The 16,224-nt window shown below is 56.0% G+C and overlaps 1 protein-coding gene across 1 annotated transcript in view; it reads right to left on the bottom strand.

Annotated features, from left to right (window-relative positions):
• Positions 1 to 4,971, bottom strand: part of COL8A2 (collagen type VIII alpha 2 chain) — a 16,353-nt gene extending 11,382 nt beyond the window's left edge. The window contains exon 1 of the mRNA XM_019657449.1: positions 4,924 to 4,971. The gene's annotated coding sequence lies outside the window, so the exon portion shown is untranslated. The remainder of the gene's footprint in view (positions 1 to 4,923) is intronic.
• Positions 4,972 to 16,224: the final 11,253 nt, after the last annotated feature.

Here is a 16,224-nt window from a genome sequence, read left to right as displayed (position 1 = left end):
CAGCAGCTCCTGGACTCCCATTCCAGCACAGCCACCTACCAACTGGGTGATCTTGGGCAAAGGAATTAACCTCTCTGAACCTCAGTGCCCTCATCTGTGAAAGGATTAGTTGAGAGGATCTGAGCCACCAGCTCCCTCAAGTGTGCTGCCCTGTGCTGCTACCCCGATGGCCAGGAAGTTGACCCCTCAGCCCAACCTCAGCTCCTCCTGCTGCAAAGTAACATTTCCAACCCTTAAAAAACTCAAGTCACTTAAGTGCCGCCAAAGGCCAAGACCTTGTGAAAGTTCCCTGAAGTCAATTTTCTGGCCTTCTAGGCCTTTCCTCTGACTGCTCTTGAGATGAAACTGACCTGGGGGTCTCACAGCCTGCTCAGAGCTAGGATGGAGCTGGGAGAGGAGCAGAGGGCATGACACTGGGCACGATGCCCACCCCCAACTGCCCAGCTGGGCAGCTCCAGACTTCTCCAGGGTTCCTGAGCCTCTACTCCCCCCACCTCTCTCTCAGCTTGTGGAAATTGGGAAGCCCTTCCCTGTTCTTCTTTCCTGAGTTTCAGGTGAAAGGGGGTCCTGTTTCCTACTCAAGGCTCAGACTCTTCCCCACCCCTTCCTCAGGGGCATCTCACTATGGACGCTTCCCCCATCCACCCAGTCTCCAGCCTCTCCATCCCATGTCCACACAGGCCTAACCCCACTTCCAGCCACCCTTATCTCTCTCCAGCCCTTCTCAGCCAAGCTTTTTGAAAGAACTGTCTTTACCCCTCACCCGCACTCACTGTTCACTCCCCACCCTCTTGCTACCTTCTCTCTAGCACTGAATTCGCCCTGTGACTCTGCTCTCTTCCTTCCTATAAAGCAGCGGTTCTCAACCTGTGGGTCACGACCCCTTTGGGGGTCGAAAGACCCTTTCACAGGGGTCACCTAAAACCATCGGAAAACAAAAAGATATTTACATTATGATTCATAACAAATCAAAACTGTAAGCAAAATTACAGTTATAGAGTAGCAACGAAAATAATTTTATGGTTGAGGGGTCACCACAACATGAGGAACTGTATTAAGGGGTCGCAGCATTAGGAAGGTTGAGAACCGCTGCTATAAAGGTTCCTCCTCCGATTCCTCTCTGTTCCCTTCTTCTGCCCACTCTGCAGACCCAAGCTTGCCCCAAGTCACTGGCTCAGGCCTCACCTCTTCTTTCTGGATGTTTCTCCTGCAGTTTTCAGGTCTCACCAATCCCATCCCATCACCAAGGACGCCCACATCTGTCTCCAGCTACGACTTCTCTCCTGAGCCCCAGGCCCTTGTGTTCGATTATGAGCTAAGCATTTTCTCCTGGCTTGCCCTTAGATACCTCCACTCAAACTGCTGTCATTACCTTCTCCCCCATTACTTGCTTCTCCCCAACTCCCAGGTGCCAAGGCCAGAAATCTGGACATCACTTCTGACCCTTCCTCCCTTATAAGGCAGTAGTCACTCTAGCCTATGTAATGCCTTAGCACAATGCAAAAAGGCAACCCCTCCTTTCATCCAACTCAGGCCTTACTCATTGCCTTTCCTGGGTGCCCTTGTTCAGTAGCCAACCTGCACAACTGTACATGACAGCCCTATTCCTTTACCCTCAAACCCCCAATCCAATCTTGTGAACTCAGTCTCCTCTACTTCTCTCACTTCTGTTCCTTCCCTATACTTTCTGCCCTAATACAGACCTTCTACTCTCCCGACAGACAGCCCAGAGTCTGGCACATCCCAGCCACTCAGCAAAGGTTTGTTAAATTAAATTGCTAAAACCTCGCCTGGGTTATCATAATAGCCTCTCTCCCATCCCTCACTCTCAGCTTCTCTGTTTTCCTCAATACATCCTATAAATACTGCAGTAGTACTTCTTAAACTTCAATGTGCATCAGGTAGTGTTTTAAAACACAGGTTCTTGGCCTGGCCCAGTGGCTCAGTTGGTTAGAGCGCTAGCTCTGAGCAACAGCGTTGCCGGTTCAATTCCCACATGGGCCAGTGAGCTGCTGTTGAGCTGCCGATGGGCAGCCGGATGGCTCAGCTGGTGAGAGCATGTGCTCTTAACAAAAAGGTTGCCAGTTTGACTCCTGCATGGAATGGTGGGCTGCCCTCCCCACCCCCGCAACTAGTTTGAAAGCATCGACTGGACTTGGAGCTGAGCTTGTGCGCTCCACAACTAAGACTGAAAGACAACAACTTGACTTGGAGCTGATGGGTCCTGGAAAAACACAATGTTCCCCTTCCCCAATTCTCCAACACTGTTCCCTTCCCCGATAAAATCTTTTAAAAAAAAAAAAACCAGATTCTTAAGCCCCTGCAGGGAAACTGATTCAGTAGATGTGGGGTAGGGCCCAACATCTGCATCTATAACAAGCTCCCAGGTGCTGCTGTTGCTGCTGCCTGTCTGTGGACCACACTTTGGCACAGCTCTGCCCATGGCCCTCCCCGCCTCTGGATTCTCCAGTGACTCCCTAGTACCAATACGATAAATTCCATGTTATCCTCACGTGGTTTCCTGGAGGAGGGTGCATACTTTAGACTCAACAGGATGTGAACCAACTAAGATGAGGGTGGAAAGATTGATGGTGAGCCCCCCAAAGCCCTGAGATCACGACTGGGGGTGGCACCCTGTCTAAAGACTGGAGATCAGCTCCTTGTGGGAGCCATGTGGGAGCCCATCTTCCTTTCTGCCCCTTCCTTTCTGTCTCTGTGTCACTAAATCCAACTCCACACCTGCCTATGTATCTCAGGCACCCCGTGGTGTGTCTCTCCTCCTACCTCTGTGTCACTATCACATGTGTCTGTCCATCTCTGTGACCCTGTGTTATCTTTCTCTCTCCTATATCCTTGTACCGAGATCCAGACAGGGATCTGTGAATCTCTAGCTATGGGTCACTTGATGGAACCCTCCAGAAGGCCAGCACTTATGGCCTTGACACTCATGCTAACTAACTTCAGGTCTGTGTTTGACCCCCATGGACAATCCCTGAGCAGCCCCACAAGGTCTGCATGGGGACTTGTGGGGTCCAGTGCCTTGAGCTGAGCTCTCTGTCCTACAGGATCAATATGAGACTCTGACTCCCTCAGATTTAAATGTGCAGGTGTGAAAACTGCTCCAAAGCCAAAGAGCCACCTGGAACCTGGGAGTTGGGGGGTGAGGGGGTGGCAGGCTGGAGCACGGCTGCCTGGGGGCCGCCTCATCATCCAGGCAGCTGGCAGGACCTGAGTGGAGTGCTGACCCTGACCCGCCAGGCTTCAGTTCCGTCAAGGGTCCCCACACCCTCACCCTTGCAGGTTAGGCTCCCAGACCCCACGGGACCTCAATTTGGAAGCATTGGAAGAAGGCTTGAAGGACAGGTCAGAGTTCAATGAGCCCTGAGGGGCAGGTGATGGCGGAATATACCAAGCTGAGAGCAGAGCAAACGTCAGGGCAAGGGAGATGCAGGGGAGAGGGGGCGGTCCTGGGGGGATGTTCAAGAGGCAGAGAACCTATGGGTTTGGAACTTGAGAGAGAGAGACAGAGGCTGGAGATAAAAATAGGGCTTCACTGACAGAGTTGCTGCAGCCTGGTTGAGGGCCATGGACTCACCCTTGGGGAAAACACCCACATTTAGGGGGTGAGAGGAGCCCACCGCACCCCTGAGCGCCAGGATCCTGATATCCAGACACCCCAAGCTTCTCAGTGTTTCCCTATACCCACCTGCCTACCTTCACCTGCATAATCTCTGCCTGATTGTCCTTTCTGTCTCTCTCCAGGCAAACATGTTATTCCTTATTTAAGACCCAGCTCAAATGCCTCCTTTTCCATGCAGCCTTCCCAGTCTCCCTCAGGCAGAACACCTCCTGCTCCTGGGCAGCTCTCCCCCCACCCTCACCTCATCCCTGACTGGGGCTTGGCACACAGTAGGTGCTCAGTACAGTCTGCAGCCCAAGAACTCCAGCTCCAGGCCTCTGACCACCCATCTCCCCCCTCCAGCCAAGCCCACAGGGTGCCCTCTCATAGAACCCCTTTTTCTTTGTGGCTCTTCCAGAGTCCTTCTCAGCTCTGGGCTGGAGGGGACTGGGGCTGAACCTCCTCCCCGCAGGCAACTAGATCCACCTCCCTGGCCCCCAGTCTCTGCTCATCTCTGAGACCAGACACCCCATTACTCCACTGGGGAGGAGCATCTTGAGGCAACTAATTAGGGAGGTAGGAATAGCCCGGCGGGGGGCAGATGACTCAGATGAGGTCCAGCAGTGGGCAGCACCCTGGATAACAATGTATCCGCAGGCAGGTGGCCAGAGGACTGGCGCTTTCCCTCCTGGGGTTCAGGCCTCAGCTGGTGCCATCACTCTCAGTTCGCAGCAAAGGCCTTGAGCTTCTGGCCAGGGCCGGACACTGAAGGGTGCCCCCAGACCCAGCCACCCCCAGGCCTCAGGCCAGGCCAGGCGGGGCCTCCTCACTGCCAATCCTTTGCCTTCTGGTTCACATTTGCAGCCTTTTCCGGAGCGCCACCCGCCGCCCGCTGCCTTCCCACGCCTGCCAAAATTCCTGGGCCTTCGTGGCTTTCCCGCGTGGTGGCGGCAGCAGCAGCAGCGGGCTGCAGGAGGGGCTGGGCTGGGCAGGGAAGGGGCCGGCAGGAGCGCAGCCAGGCCACTGCACCAGGGCAGGCCGAGCAAACATGAGCCCACGCCAAGGAGCCAGGGTGAAATAGTTCACAAATGAGAAAAAGCTGCTTCCGAGTTGGGCCGGGATTTTAAAGCCCAGGCCGCAGGGAGCTGAGGTCACCTGCAGAGGGGCTGCCTGCTGGACATCCTGGGCCTGGGAGGTGGAGGGCCTTCCGCCAGGGCAGGAAGGAGCAAGGTTAGAGAGAGCAGCCAGCAGTGGGCTCATCCAGCTCGGGACGTCAGAGAACCATACCCCCAAATCTATCTTACCTTTTAAGTCAGAGGGGCCTCTGAAGGTCCCAGCAGAGGCAAAGCCTGAGGATGAAAGAGAGAAACAATAAGGAAGATGCCAGGAGCCCGGGAAGCCTCCTGCCCTAACTTATAGCCACCCCAGTGCCTGCCCCGGGCTTCTTACCAAGAGCTCCTGCTGGAACATTGGCCTTACCCTCAACCTCTCCTCCCAGGAAGCCAGAATGTGACTCCCTTCATTCATTTCATGCACACTTAGGCATGTCCCCAGGGTGCCTGGCTCTGAGTTAATGGAGTTCCTCCTGTTCTATGGCCCAGGCTGAGGAAGCCCGTTCTGTGTGCCAGTGTACATCCTAGAGAAGTCCCTACTATATATCAGGCCTGGGCTGGAGCGGCTATGCTATAGGCTAGGGTTCCTGCCTGGGGAAGCTCCTACTGTGTGGGGGACCCTAGGCTGGGCCTTCGGACACAGCAATGGTCCAGCACCATGCCCTGCCCTGCCCTAATTAGCTGGAGGCATCAAACAAGTAGCCACCACACAATTGGCAAAGCTCTCGGGGCTGTGGGGACACAGACCAGGGAACATTGCCTCCCCTTTGAGTTTGCCCAGAAGGCTGCATGTAGGAAGGGACACTGGAGCTGGATCCTGAAGGGTGAATGGGAATCTGAAAGGCAGACAAAGTAAGAGAAGAAATTTCTGACAGTAGGGAGCTATTTGGCAAATTCAGGGAAGATCCAGAAGCACTGTGGGGTTGAGAGGACAAGCAGGAACGGAGAAAGCTGGGCAACCTAATAAGGAGCCTTGAATGCCAGCCATGCTTGCGTTTCTCTGGAAGGCAATGGGGAGCCATGGAAAGCTGTTGAGTGGGGAGGTGATGTGGTCAGAGCCCTGAATGACCAGGTCCCCATTTCTGCCTCAATCAACTATGATGCCAGGCTGTCGTAAGCCCTAGTCCAAGTCACAGGGGAACTGGGGCTGCAGTCCAGGTCCAGGCGTGACTCTTGGGTGGATGGGGAGGGGACACCCAGCCAGCCCACCTGGCAGGGAGGCCTACTGGCCGCGTCACTCTCTCCCCCAGCTGCTTGCTCGCCTCTGCCCACTCCCATGGAAACTCTGACATCCCGGCCCTGTCTTTCACTGAACAAGCAGCCAGATGCCGAAGCCAGCGGCTCCTAGGCCTCCTCTCCAACTCAGCTGAGCCCTGTCTCCATCCCCACCACTCTAAACACCATGACCCCAGGGGTGGGTTATGAGGCTGATCTCTGAGGGCCCAGCCTGGCTGAGGTAGCTTGGGCGGGAGGTCCTCACCGCCCAACTCAACCCCAGCTTCTCTGACCCCAGCCCCCACTCCCTGCCACAAGGCTTGGGGAGGGGAGGGGAGTTCTGTTGGATCTGAATTTTGAAGGATGAACATGGATTTAACTGGGTGGTGATGGGGAGAGGCAATCAGTCCAGGCAACAGCATGTGTGAGGGTATGAAGGTGTGAAAGCCAGGGATGGACATAAAAAATAAACAAACAAATGGGCTAACTAAACATAACTAACATTTACTGTGCATCTACTACGTGCCATGCATTGCTCTTCTCGTGGATTATCTCATTTAATCCTCACAACAATCCAGTGAAGTAGGTCCTTTGTCTTCCCTTTTTACAGATGGGAAACCAAGGAACTGAGAGGTTAAGTAACTGGCCCAAGGTCACACAGCTCATGAGGAGTAGAGCCCGATTTTGGACTTAGGCTGTTGGCTCCAGAGACTGGGCTCTTAACTTCTCTACCATAGGGGTGATCTGAGATGAGAAGGGCTGGTCAGCCAGAGAAATGCCTTGAATATCAGGATGAGAGACCCCAGGCCCAGCTTAAAGCTGGCTCCCCATCCTCTCCACCCATGTTAGCCCTTAATAATAATGGTCTCTAAATCCCAAGTACATTTTATGCGCCAGACACAGCACTAGGTGCACACCGGGCATTATTTTATCAAACGCTCCCGTAACCCGGTAAGGCAGGAATTGCTGTCCTGTTTTTCTGAAGGGTGCCCTGAGGCCCAGAGAGGTAACGTCCGTTCTCTGAGATTACAGGGCTAGAAGCGCAGGGTCCAGTTCTGAGCTTTGGAGCTTTCCCGGCCCCACAAAACGGCCAAACCCTGGACACTTGGGCTTCCCAGAGACCTCAGCTACAGGTCCTTCTCCCTACTTCTTCCCCACCCCAACCTGTGCTGCCACAACCCAGGTGGCAACATGGACGGCAAGGCTGGAAAGAGCGTGGGCAGCTCCCATCAAGGGCCTCAAGGGCCCAGTGGGCCAAGGCTCCCTCTGTCCTACAAAATAAGAAGCTCAGCGGGTGGGTGTGCCAGGGCAGCGCCTGGGCCAACTTCAATGGGACTCTGTTCTTCACCTCCACCCCCAGCTGCCTTTCCTAATCTCCTCCTTGAGCCCCTCCCCTGGCGACATCGCCTCCTTGCACAGAGCCTGCTGCCAGCTAAATCCCAGGCCAGATGTGGGTGGGACCGCATGTACCCTCCAGCCCCCATGAGCTTCTAAGAGCTGCTAGGCTTCCAAGGAGGCTGGCCAGCACCCTGGGCCCACTTCCTCATCCCAGCTGCCCACACTGAGGCGCTGGTGACCATAAGGCGAATAGTCGGCCTCTCCCAGCGATGGACTCATGGAAAAAGTCCCCGCTGTCTGAGTCCCTACCATGAGCAGGCCCTGAGCTGAGTCTTGCTTACAAAATCAGGATGGGTTAAGAGCCCAGCTTCATGCGTTCTAGTCCCAGCCCTACCTCTTATGAGCACATGACCTCACTCGTCTGTGCCTCAGCTTCTTCGTCAATAAAATGGGAACAATTCCTACTTCATAAAGCATTTGTGAGGATTAAACGAGTTAATTTCACGTAGCAGACTTCAAGCAGTGCTTGACATAGAGGAACATTTGATAAATGTTCATTATTATTACATTATTAGCATCATCATTACCGTGAAAACCCCCTAAAAGCCCTGTGATGTTAGATTATAAACACTATTTTACAAGAGAAGACATTGAGGCTCCGAGAGAAGTCACTTGCCCAAGTTCGCCCAGCTAGTCAGCCAGCGGTGGATGACTCCAGAGTTTAGACCGAAGCTGTGAGTCCACAGATGATGAGGACAGCCTCACAGCTCCCAGGAGCTGAAGCAATGTGTTCTGGTGGTGAGGATGGGGGGTCCTCCAAGCCCCCTCAGCCCCTCCTGTCTGACCCCCAGGGGCTCCCTCACCCAAACCCCTGCTGCTGCTGCAGGACAGGACTCTGCATTCCTGGCTAAGCAGCTGGATTTGCTGTGCTCTAGGAACTATGAAAAGAATGTTTGCCACGAGCTGAGCCCATGGTCGCCTGTCAGAGGGAGCACGGCCTGGAGGGCCCACGCAGAGTTGCATGGCGGTCAGCAGCCGCCACAGTGGGAGGGAAGGAGGCGAGGCAGAAAACATCTGGGTATTGAGGGCTGTGGATGTTGGGTGGGGGGTAGATAACAAAGAGTCGGCCTCCTAGGACCTTTCAGACGAGGAAAAATGACCCCTCCATCCCACAATCTGTGTTGCTCTGAAGAGAGCCATTGCATTGCACTGGCCCATCTCATAGATGGGATTATAGAGACCCAGAGAAGAACTCACCTGAGGACACACAGCAGCCAATGGCAGAACTGAGACAAGAGACCAGGACCCCCTCCTCCCAGAGGCTGCCCTCCTTCACAGGGACCATGGGGCCCACAGTTCTTAGATACTATAACACACCGTCCCAGCCCTCACCGTTCTGGGCTCTCTCTGGGCCTGGCTTTTCATGCCTACTATTGCCCCATGTTCCTCACCCCCTGAAAGCACTTTGTGCTATGAAAATGCCTGGCGCACTGTGCATGCTCGACACTTAAACACCTCTTCCTTTCCCCACCAAACCAAGCCCTGAAGAGGGCAGTTACCCAGGGGTCAGTGGGAAGAACATGAGCTGTGCGTGCTCACAGACCTGGGAACGAATCCCGGCTTGGCACTCAGCAAGGTGACACTTGGCCAGGTTACTGACCTCTCAGAGCCTCCATGTCCCTCTCTTAAATGGGTCGCCAATCCCTGTCTTATGGCATTGTTACGGCATTAAATGAGATGAGCTAACATAGGACCTGGCACAAAATAGGTGCCCGATAAACTCTTATTGTTCCCCTTCCCCAAAGGGACAGAAAGAAGAATTGAAATTAGAGAACTTCAGGTGACAAGGTTCCCTCCACCCCAGGTTCCTGATGGGCCCTACTAGGAGGAGCAGCCTCTGGGAGAAAGGGAGCCCTGCGCCCAGGGTCCTGGCCTCTGGTCTCAATCCTGCCACTGGCTGCTGAGTGACCTCAGGCAAGTTCCTCTGAGTCTCCCTAAGCCCATCCATAACACCAGCATGGCTCTCCCATGAGGCACTAACTCTCTGCCACCCACTTCTTCTGCCCTCTAAGAGCCAGGAATCCGCCTATCCAGGTTGCATGGCAATAGTCACCTCCCAACTCAAAACTTTCCAAGAATCTGAATGGAAGCAGGGCTCGGTCCTCCGCAGTCCCCTTCCAGGATCTAATCAGAGAGCTTGTATCAGACACCCATCCGAAGTCTGAGTGAAAGTTCCATGCACTGCATCCTGATCACATGTGTGACCTGGGACCACTTCTCACTTCTCTGCAGCCAAAACGACCCTGGAGACAAGTGTTTGCTTTCCCATTTGATGGACGGGGAAGCTGAGGCACAGAGATGGGGAGTTCCTTTACCCAGCGTCACCTGGAAAGTAACCCAGGCCCGTCTGACGCCCAGGGCCAGTGCTTTCCTTCACCGCATGCACTGCCTTTACCCAAGATCTGCTGTCCTCACCCCACCATACTATAAATGCCCACAAAACAGAGTGGGTCTGGAATTCCCTACCTGGGAGTGGCCTCCCTGGATGATGTCTGGGCACTCATGTGTAACGTGTAGCCTCATATACCCACTTGGGCTTCTGTACACACCCCAGCCCTCCCAGATACTACCCGCCAACTCATGGCCACACTCGACAGCCAGATCCATGCCATCTCAGCATACCAGTCCCCAGGGTCCAAACCCATTATCTCCCCTTCACCTGCCTCCTCTGGGGACAGGCCACAGCCCCCAGTGCAAAGCTCCTGGCCTGCTCTCTCCTCATAACAAATCAAATCTCTCAAATCTCTCCTCTTACTCCTCTCCGTTTATAGCCTCCTCTCATCCCCATGGCAACTACTCACCTCAGCCCCCAGCACCTTTCTCCTCAAACTCTGCCCAGCCTCCTCAGTCTTCTCTTTGCCTATAAGATCCCCCTTTGTCCTTGACCCCCAGAGAAACCAGAGCGATAGCCACATTGCATCACTCTGCGCTCACACCCTTTCTCTGGACAAGGCCCTTGGAAATCCGACCTCAAAGTAGTGATCAGTCCCTCCCACTCACTCCCGGCCCCCCCCCCCATGAGCCCAACAGCTACTCACTGCCCCTTGAGAGAGCTCTGCAGCTTCCCACCTCCACACCTTCGCACATACTGTTCCCTGGCTGGAATGCTCCTCCCGTTCACCCTTTCTACCCCCTGCACCCATCAAAGTTCTCGTTTCTCCTTGAAAGCCCTAGCCAGGTGTGCCTCCCTGACTGTCCCTCCCTCACACCCTTTGGTGTGCCTCTTCGGGCACCCTGGGACATGGCTGCACCTCGTATGAGAGGTTGCTGTGCCTCTCTGGCTCTTCCACCCCAAATCTGCAAGTGCCTCGGGCCAGAGATGGGACCAGCTCATCTGAGGCTCCACTTTCTTACAAGGGGAGCCCCATGCCTGCCACTGGGGGGCTGGGGTTGGGGCAGCAGGGCAGGGAAGCTGGGGCTCTCACAACCTCTGGTCTGGCTCCGGCCCAGGGTAGAGGTGGCAGCAGAAAGTGCTCAGGCTGACAGCCCTGTTTGGTGTCTTTCCCCTCCCTCTTGTTAGCTGACACATTCCCTTCCATTTTTTCTTTCCCCTTCCTCTGAGCCAAAGAGTGGAAACATTTTACTGTGATGGACAAAGTGAAACCGGAGAGAGAGAGGCCCCAGTGAGTGTGTCTGAGTGTGTGAGTGTGAGTGTTGTCCTGTCTGAAACGTTTGGCTGGGCCATGTGGGGCCGGCCATGTGTGCATAGGAGTTTGGATGTGTGTGCATGTGGCACATGCCCTGTTATTGTTTCAGCATCTGTGGTGATGCGTGTTTCCGTAGAACACGTTCGCGTGTGTGATTGTGTGTGACTGTCAGCGGGAGGGAGTGGAGTGTAGCTGTGCCAGTATGTCTGTGGTGTGTCCTCATTATCGTTTGAGGGTGATTATGTGTCCAAGTGTCTGTAGGTGTTCACCAGCCCAGCAGGAGGCCACTGGGGGCATCTGTGCCCTGACAGGGACCACCAACTCCCCACAGTGCCTCCTCAGACCCTCACCTCCTCCCCTGGGCTCTACAATGGGCTCCCTGAGGGCCCCCACCTGCTCAGGGCAGTGGGGTTCAGTCCCCAGAAAGGGACCCCAGGCTGCCTGCCCCTCCCCATCTCAACCCCACAGCCCCAAGACCTTCCAAATGCTCATGGCAGCTCCTGGGAGGCTACCTCTGCTAAGGGCACTCCGAGGAAGGGATGGACTCTCCCCACCAGACAAGGGCACAGGCCTTCACAAGAGGCACTAAGGCAGGCAGCAGGAAGGATGTGTGCATCGCCAGGGTCCCTTAGGGAGGTCAGTGGCATTTCTGTGTCAGGAACCTGGCATGTTCTCACACACACACACACACTGAGGGTATCACACACTTACTGACACACACATTAAGAACATACTGGCAGCACTCGCTGTCCCCCTCACCGCCACAAGTGCGCACACTGACAGGCTTGCACACAGGAACACACACGCACACAACAAGCAAACGCAGAGGGCCTGCCTTTACCCAGCTCGCCATTCCTGGGCTCCTCTGGCTGAAGAGTGTTTCTCTGCCCCAGGGACTCCTGGGGTTACTGTGTCTCCAGCCTAGAGACAGATACATTGAGGAAGTCTTGGGGCTCTCAGACCCCAGTCCCTCTGGGCCAGGCAACAGCCCCCTTACCCCTGCAAGCCTCAGTCCTGAGCTGGGGGGAGGTGCTGAGCCTCTGGCGGGGACATTCCACAGAACCTCAGTCTCCAGTTTGGGGGGTGCTGCCAGGACACCTAGAATAGGAGGGACGTGGGGGCAGAAGCAGAAAAACGAGAGAAACTGGAAGGTGGCCAGCAAACCAGACTTGGCAGAGAGAGAGGGAGGGGTGGAAGAGAGCTGAAGGGCTTCCCTGCCTGGGGCTAGAGGGGTCTCTAAGGACCCTCACTCCCTCCTCTCTCCTCCATCACCCTGCCAAGGAAACTCTGTCATTCCCATTTCACAGGTGGAAGGGGACATTCCAGGAGGCGAAGTGACATCTTCAGGGAATCCACGGGGACTGTCTGACGATGGAGACCCTCTTCTGGCAGAGGGAGGGCGGAGGGGGCTTTATCTAGGATTCTGCCTGGGCAGCTCAGGCGGGAGTTGTGGGGGATGTGGAGCAGGGAACCGGATGGGCTCCCCCATCCTACTGCCGACCCCTGGCCCGAGTCCCCTTCCCTGTCCCACCCCGAGTCTGAGGAGGCCCTGGCCCAGCTGTCCGGGACAGTCTTGGGGATGCCTGGGCGGGTCCTGCCCTCAGAGCACCCCCCAAGAGCTTGCAGCCGCGCCAGTCTCTCTGCCTTTACCTGCAGGGCGGCCGCCTGGCGCGGCTCCCAGCCCTCGAGGGCGGCCCGGGGCGCGCGGGCTCGGCGGAGGGGGCGTCGGCGGATCGGGGGCGTCGTCGGGGTCCGCGCCGGCGGGTCTCTGCGTCGCTCTGCCGGCCGCCCTCGCGGTTGCCGGAGTGGGCGGGAGGGGGGAAGAGGCGGAGCGGGCCGCGGGGAGGGGCGCGGCGGGGCGGGGCCTCCACCCTCCTCTTTCCACAGCCACGGCCAAAGCCCGCGCGCCCCGCCCGGCCCGCGCGCCCAGCAGGGCCTGGACGTCGGCCTCCCTCCCCAAGACCCACTCTGAGACACCCCCACAACCACACACATCCCAGGAAGGGGCATGTCGTCCCCCAGTCACCCTCACGCACCCTGTGCCCGCAAGGCTCCTGCCCTCAAGGGCTACCGTCTAGGGGGACAGCGGACCCGGCCACTGACAAGGAGGGCATGGAGTTTTCAGTGCGGGGAAGGGGCAGCACAGGGCTTGTGGTCCATAAAGGAGTAGTCACGGAAGGCTTCCTGCAAATGGTGACCTAGGCTAAGGGGGGAGGATTCACAGGGAAGAGTGAGGGGGGGTGGCTGTAATCTGCACATTGGGGTTTAGCGCGGTGAGCCTGCGTGCCGAGACGGGCAGAGGCCAGCCAGATGCTGCGAGATCTCGCACTCCACGCTGAAGCTCGTCACACTTCACCTTCAGGAAAATGGGAGCCACAGAAGACGCGGGAGCAGCATGCTGATGCGGTCAGAGCTGTGCTTTCAGAAGAGCTCCCTGACTTCTATGTAGAGAGAAATAGAGGAAGGGACGCCGGTGGGCAGGCTGCCGCAATAACCCTGGTGGTCCACTGAGGTGGACAGTGGGGGTTAGAGGGAAAGGTCAAGTGTGAGGGGAATTAAGGAGGAGGAATAGACAGGATTTGGATGTGGGGATGAGGGGGGGCGGTATGCAGGACAGCACCCAGGTTTCTGGTTAGGCAATGAGGAGGTGGCGGTCCAGGACAAGGAGGGTGGTCGTATGCCTTTAGTTGGACGTGTCAGTGGGACGTCCACGTATCCACAAGGGAGGTGAGGCTTCTGGGCTTGAGATTAGGAGTCAGTCCATGGCGTCCAGATGGAGACTGATGCCACAAGGGTGATGCCCGGGGAAGTGGTGCAGGGAGAAGAGGAAGCCCGGGCCAGGAGGTGGGGACTATCAACATTCAAAGGGCGTGCGGAGGAAGGTCAGCAAAGAAGACCAGAAAGGGGCAGCTGGGGAGTGGGGGAAACCAGGCGAGCAGAGACTCAGAAGGCAAAGGCAGGGTGTTTCTAGAAGGCCAGGGAGGCCTCCAGGGTCAGGTGTCACAGAAGAGTGTCCTTTGGGACTGGCAATTAGGGGTTGGTGGTTGAGGTGAGAGGCAGAGGAAAGGGCAGAAGCCAGGCTGCAGGGACCAAAGAAGCAGCCACAGGGGCCGACACGAGGCCGCCAGTGCAGTGGGGAAGTCCAGAGGAACTGAGGCCAGGAGAAGGGTAGGGTGTGTGTGCGTGCGTGCGTGTGTGTGTGTGTGTGTGTGTGTGTGTGTGTTCTAAATGGGAAAGAGCCAAGCCCTCAACAGGTCCAGAAAAGGAGCAGGCAAGGCCCAAGGCTGCCTGTCTCTGGGTCGGGCCTACCTCATGGCCCCTTCCCCCTCCTCCCGTCTGCCCTCCGAGGGCCTCCCACTTTGCTGTCCCCCTGCCAAGGTACACACCAGCCCCGCCACTCCTCGGTGGGGCCTCTCGCCCTCGCCCACCTCCAGAGCCTGGGCCCACTCCCATCCTACCACTCAGATTGGGGGTATTAGACGTGGTCTTTGGGTCTGGCCTCCCAGCCTGAGCCAGCCCGAGGAACTACAGGGGACCCAGGCTAAGGCACTGCGTGAGGAAAGGGAGAGGACCTGGTTGGCAGGTACCTAAGAGGACACTGGCTGGGGTGGGGAGCAGGGGCCCTCCTCCAGAACTGGTGTGAAAACCAGGCCCTTGATGGGGATCAGAAGGGGGCTGAGTGTTCAGGGAGAGGGTGGGAGCTAAGCAGCAGCGGCTGAAGGTTGACAGCGTGGACTCTGGAGTTAGACTGCCTGGGCTCAAGTCCAAGCGTCACCATTCACCAGCTATGTTACCTAACCTCTGGTGCCTCAGTTTCCTCATCTGAAAAGCTCTCATAGGCTTGTTGTAAGGATTAAATCCATGAATCCACATAGAACATTTTGTTCTGCGTGTTATTCTTAAGGAGGGGAGGGGAGCTCAGTGAAGTGGAGCTGGTGAAGCAAGCCGGCAAGTGAAAGTGAGCTCCCAGGGGCTCCGCGCACACAGACGCTCAAATATACTCAGCCAGTCCCCCACAGTCTCACCCCTGATCCTCCTGACTTACTCCATAAACTTTCCTGAGGCCCTCTGGCCTGGTCCTACGTGGTACATGACCTCCCTTGCCCCCTCTTATTTTTCCCCTGCCGAATACCCTTGCAGCGATGGAGGGCTCCAGCTCCTTCTCCTTTCAACCAGCTTTGGGAGACCTGTCCTGTTGTCCTGTGACCCCAGCGTTCACTGGATCCTCCAGGTGGGCCTCAGCTGCCCATCCTCCAACAGAGGCTGAGACAGCCATGCCATGACCCTGCCGCAGCTGCCTCCTTGTGCACCATCTCTGCACAGCAAACCTCAAGGGAGGAAATGAGTGTCCTAGAACCAGAAGTCTGTAGACTCTCCCACCAGGCTTACCCCTGGGCTAGGCCAAGCCAGACTCCCTGCCAGCCTCCCCATCCCACCTGCCAGCGGCTTCCACCTTTGGTCTCTGGGAGCGCCTGGACTTCAGTCGGTTAGCTTTGTCTGTAGTTACCTGCTGGGTGGCCTTGGACAAGTTACTGTGTCTCTCTGGGCTTCAGTTCCCTCAGCCACAAGAATCAGAGACTGGCCAGAGAGGATTCAAGGACTGTTCTAGGCCTGAGCAGGGGTGTCAAATGGGGTGGGTGGTTAAACTGAACCAGACGAGGCGTGTAACCTGCTTAGCACAGCCCCTGGCTGGGCTGGTGCTGGCACCCGCCTGGTGGTTCCGAACAGGAGCTGAGGAGTCAAGCAGACCTGCGTCTGGATCCTCGTTCTGCCTGTGTCTGCGGGCAAGTGACCTCATTTCTCCAAACCTCAAATTCCTCCTCTTTAACTGCGGAATAATAATAGTCCTTAATAACAACTGCTAACCCGCATAGGGCTCTTACTCAGGCACTAATCTGAGCCCTTTACATAGAGTAACTCATTGAACACAACACCCCTCTGAAATTGGTATTATTGTCCCCACTTTGTAGATGGGAAAATTGAGGCACAGACAGGTTAACTGACTCGCCCATGAGTCACATAGCTAGGAAGTGGGTGAGTTTGAATCAACTCCAGGAAGGCTGGTTCCCCAGTCTTCCCTTTTCCTACCACGCTACAGGGGCTCTTAGAAGAGATAGTGAATAGAAAGGGTTTAACACAAGCCTGGCACATAATAACTGTTAGTAGTTATTATAACTGTTACCACAATTCTCCCATTCCTTCTCAATTGCTATCTTTTTCTTTTTCTTTTTTT

The sequence above is a fragment of the Hipposideros armiger genome, unplaced genomic scaffold (genome assembly GCF_001890085.2).
Source record: "Hipposideros armiger isolate ML-2016 unplaced genomic scaffold, ASM189008v1 scaffold_10, whole genome shotgun sequence".
In the NCBI taxonomy this organism is placed as follows: Eukaryota; Metazoa; Chordata; class Mammalia; order Chiroptera; family Hipposideridae; genus Hipposideros; species Hipposideros armiger.
This window is presented reverse-complemented; position numbering and strand designations above follow the sequence as displayed.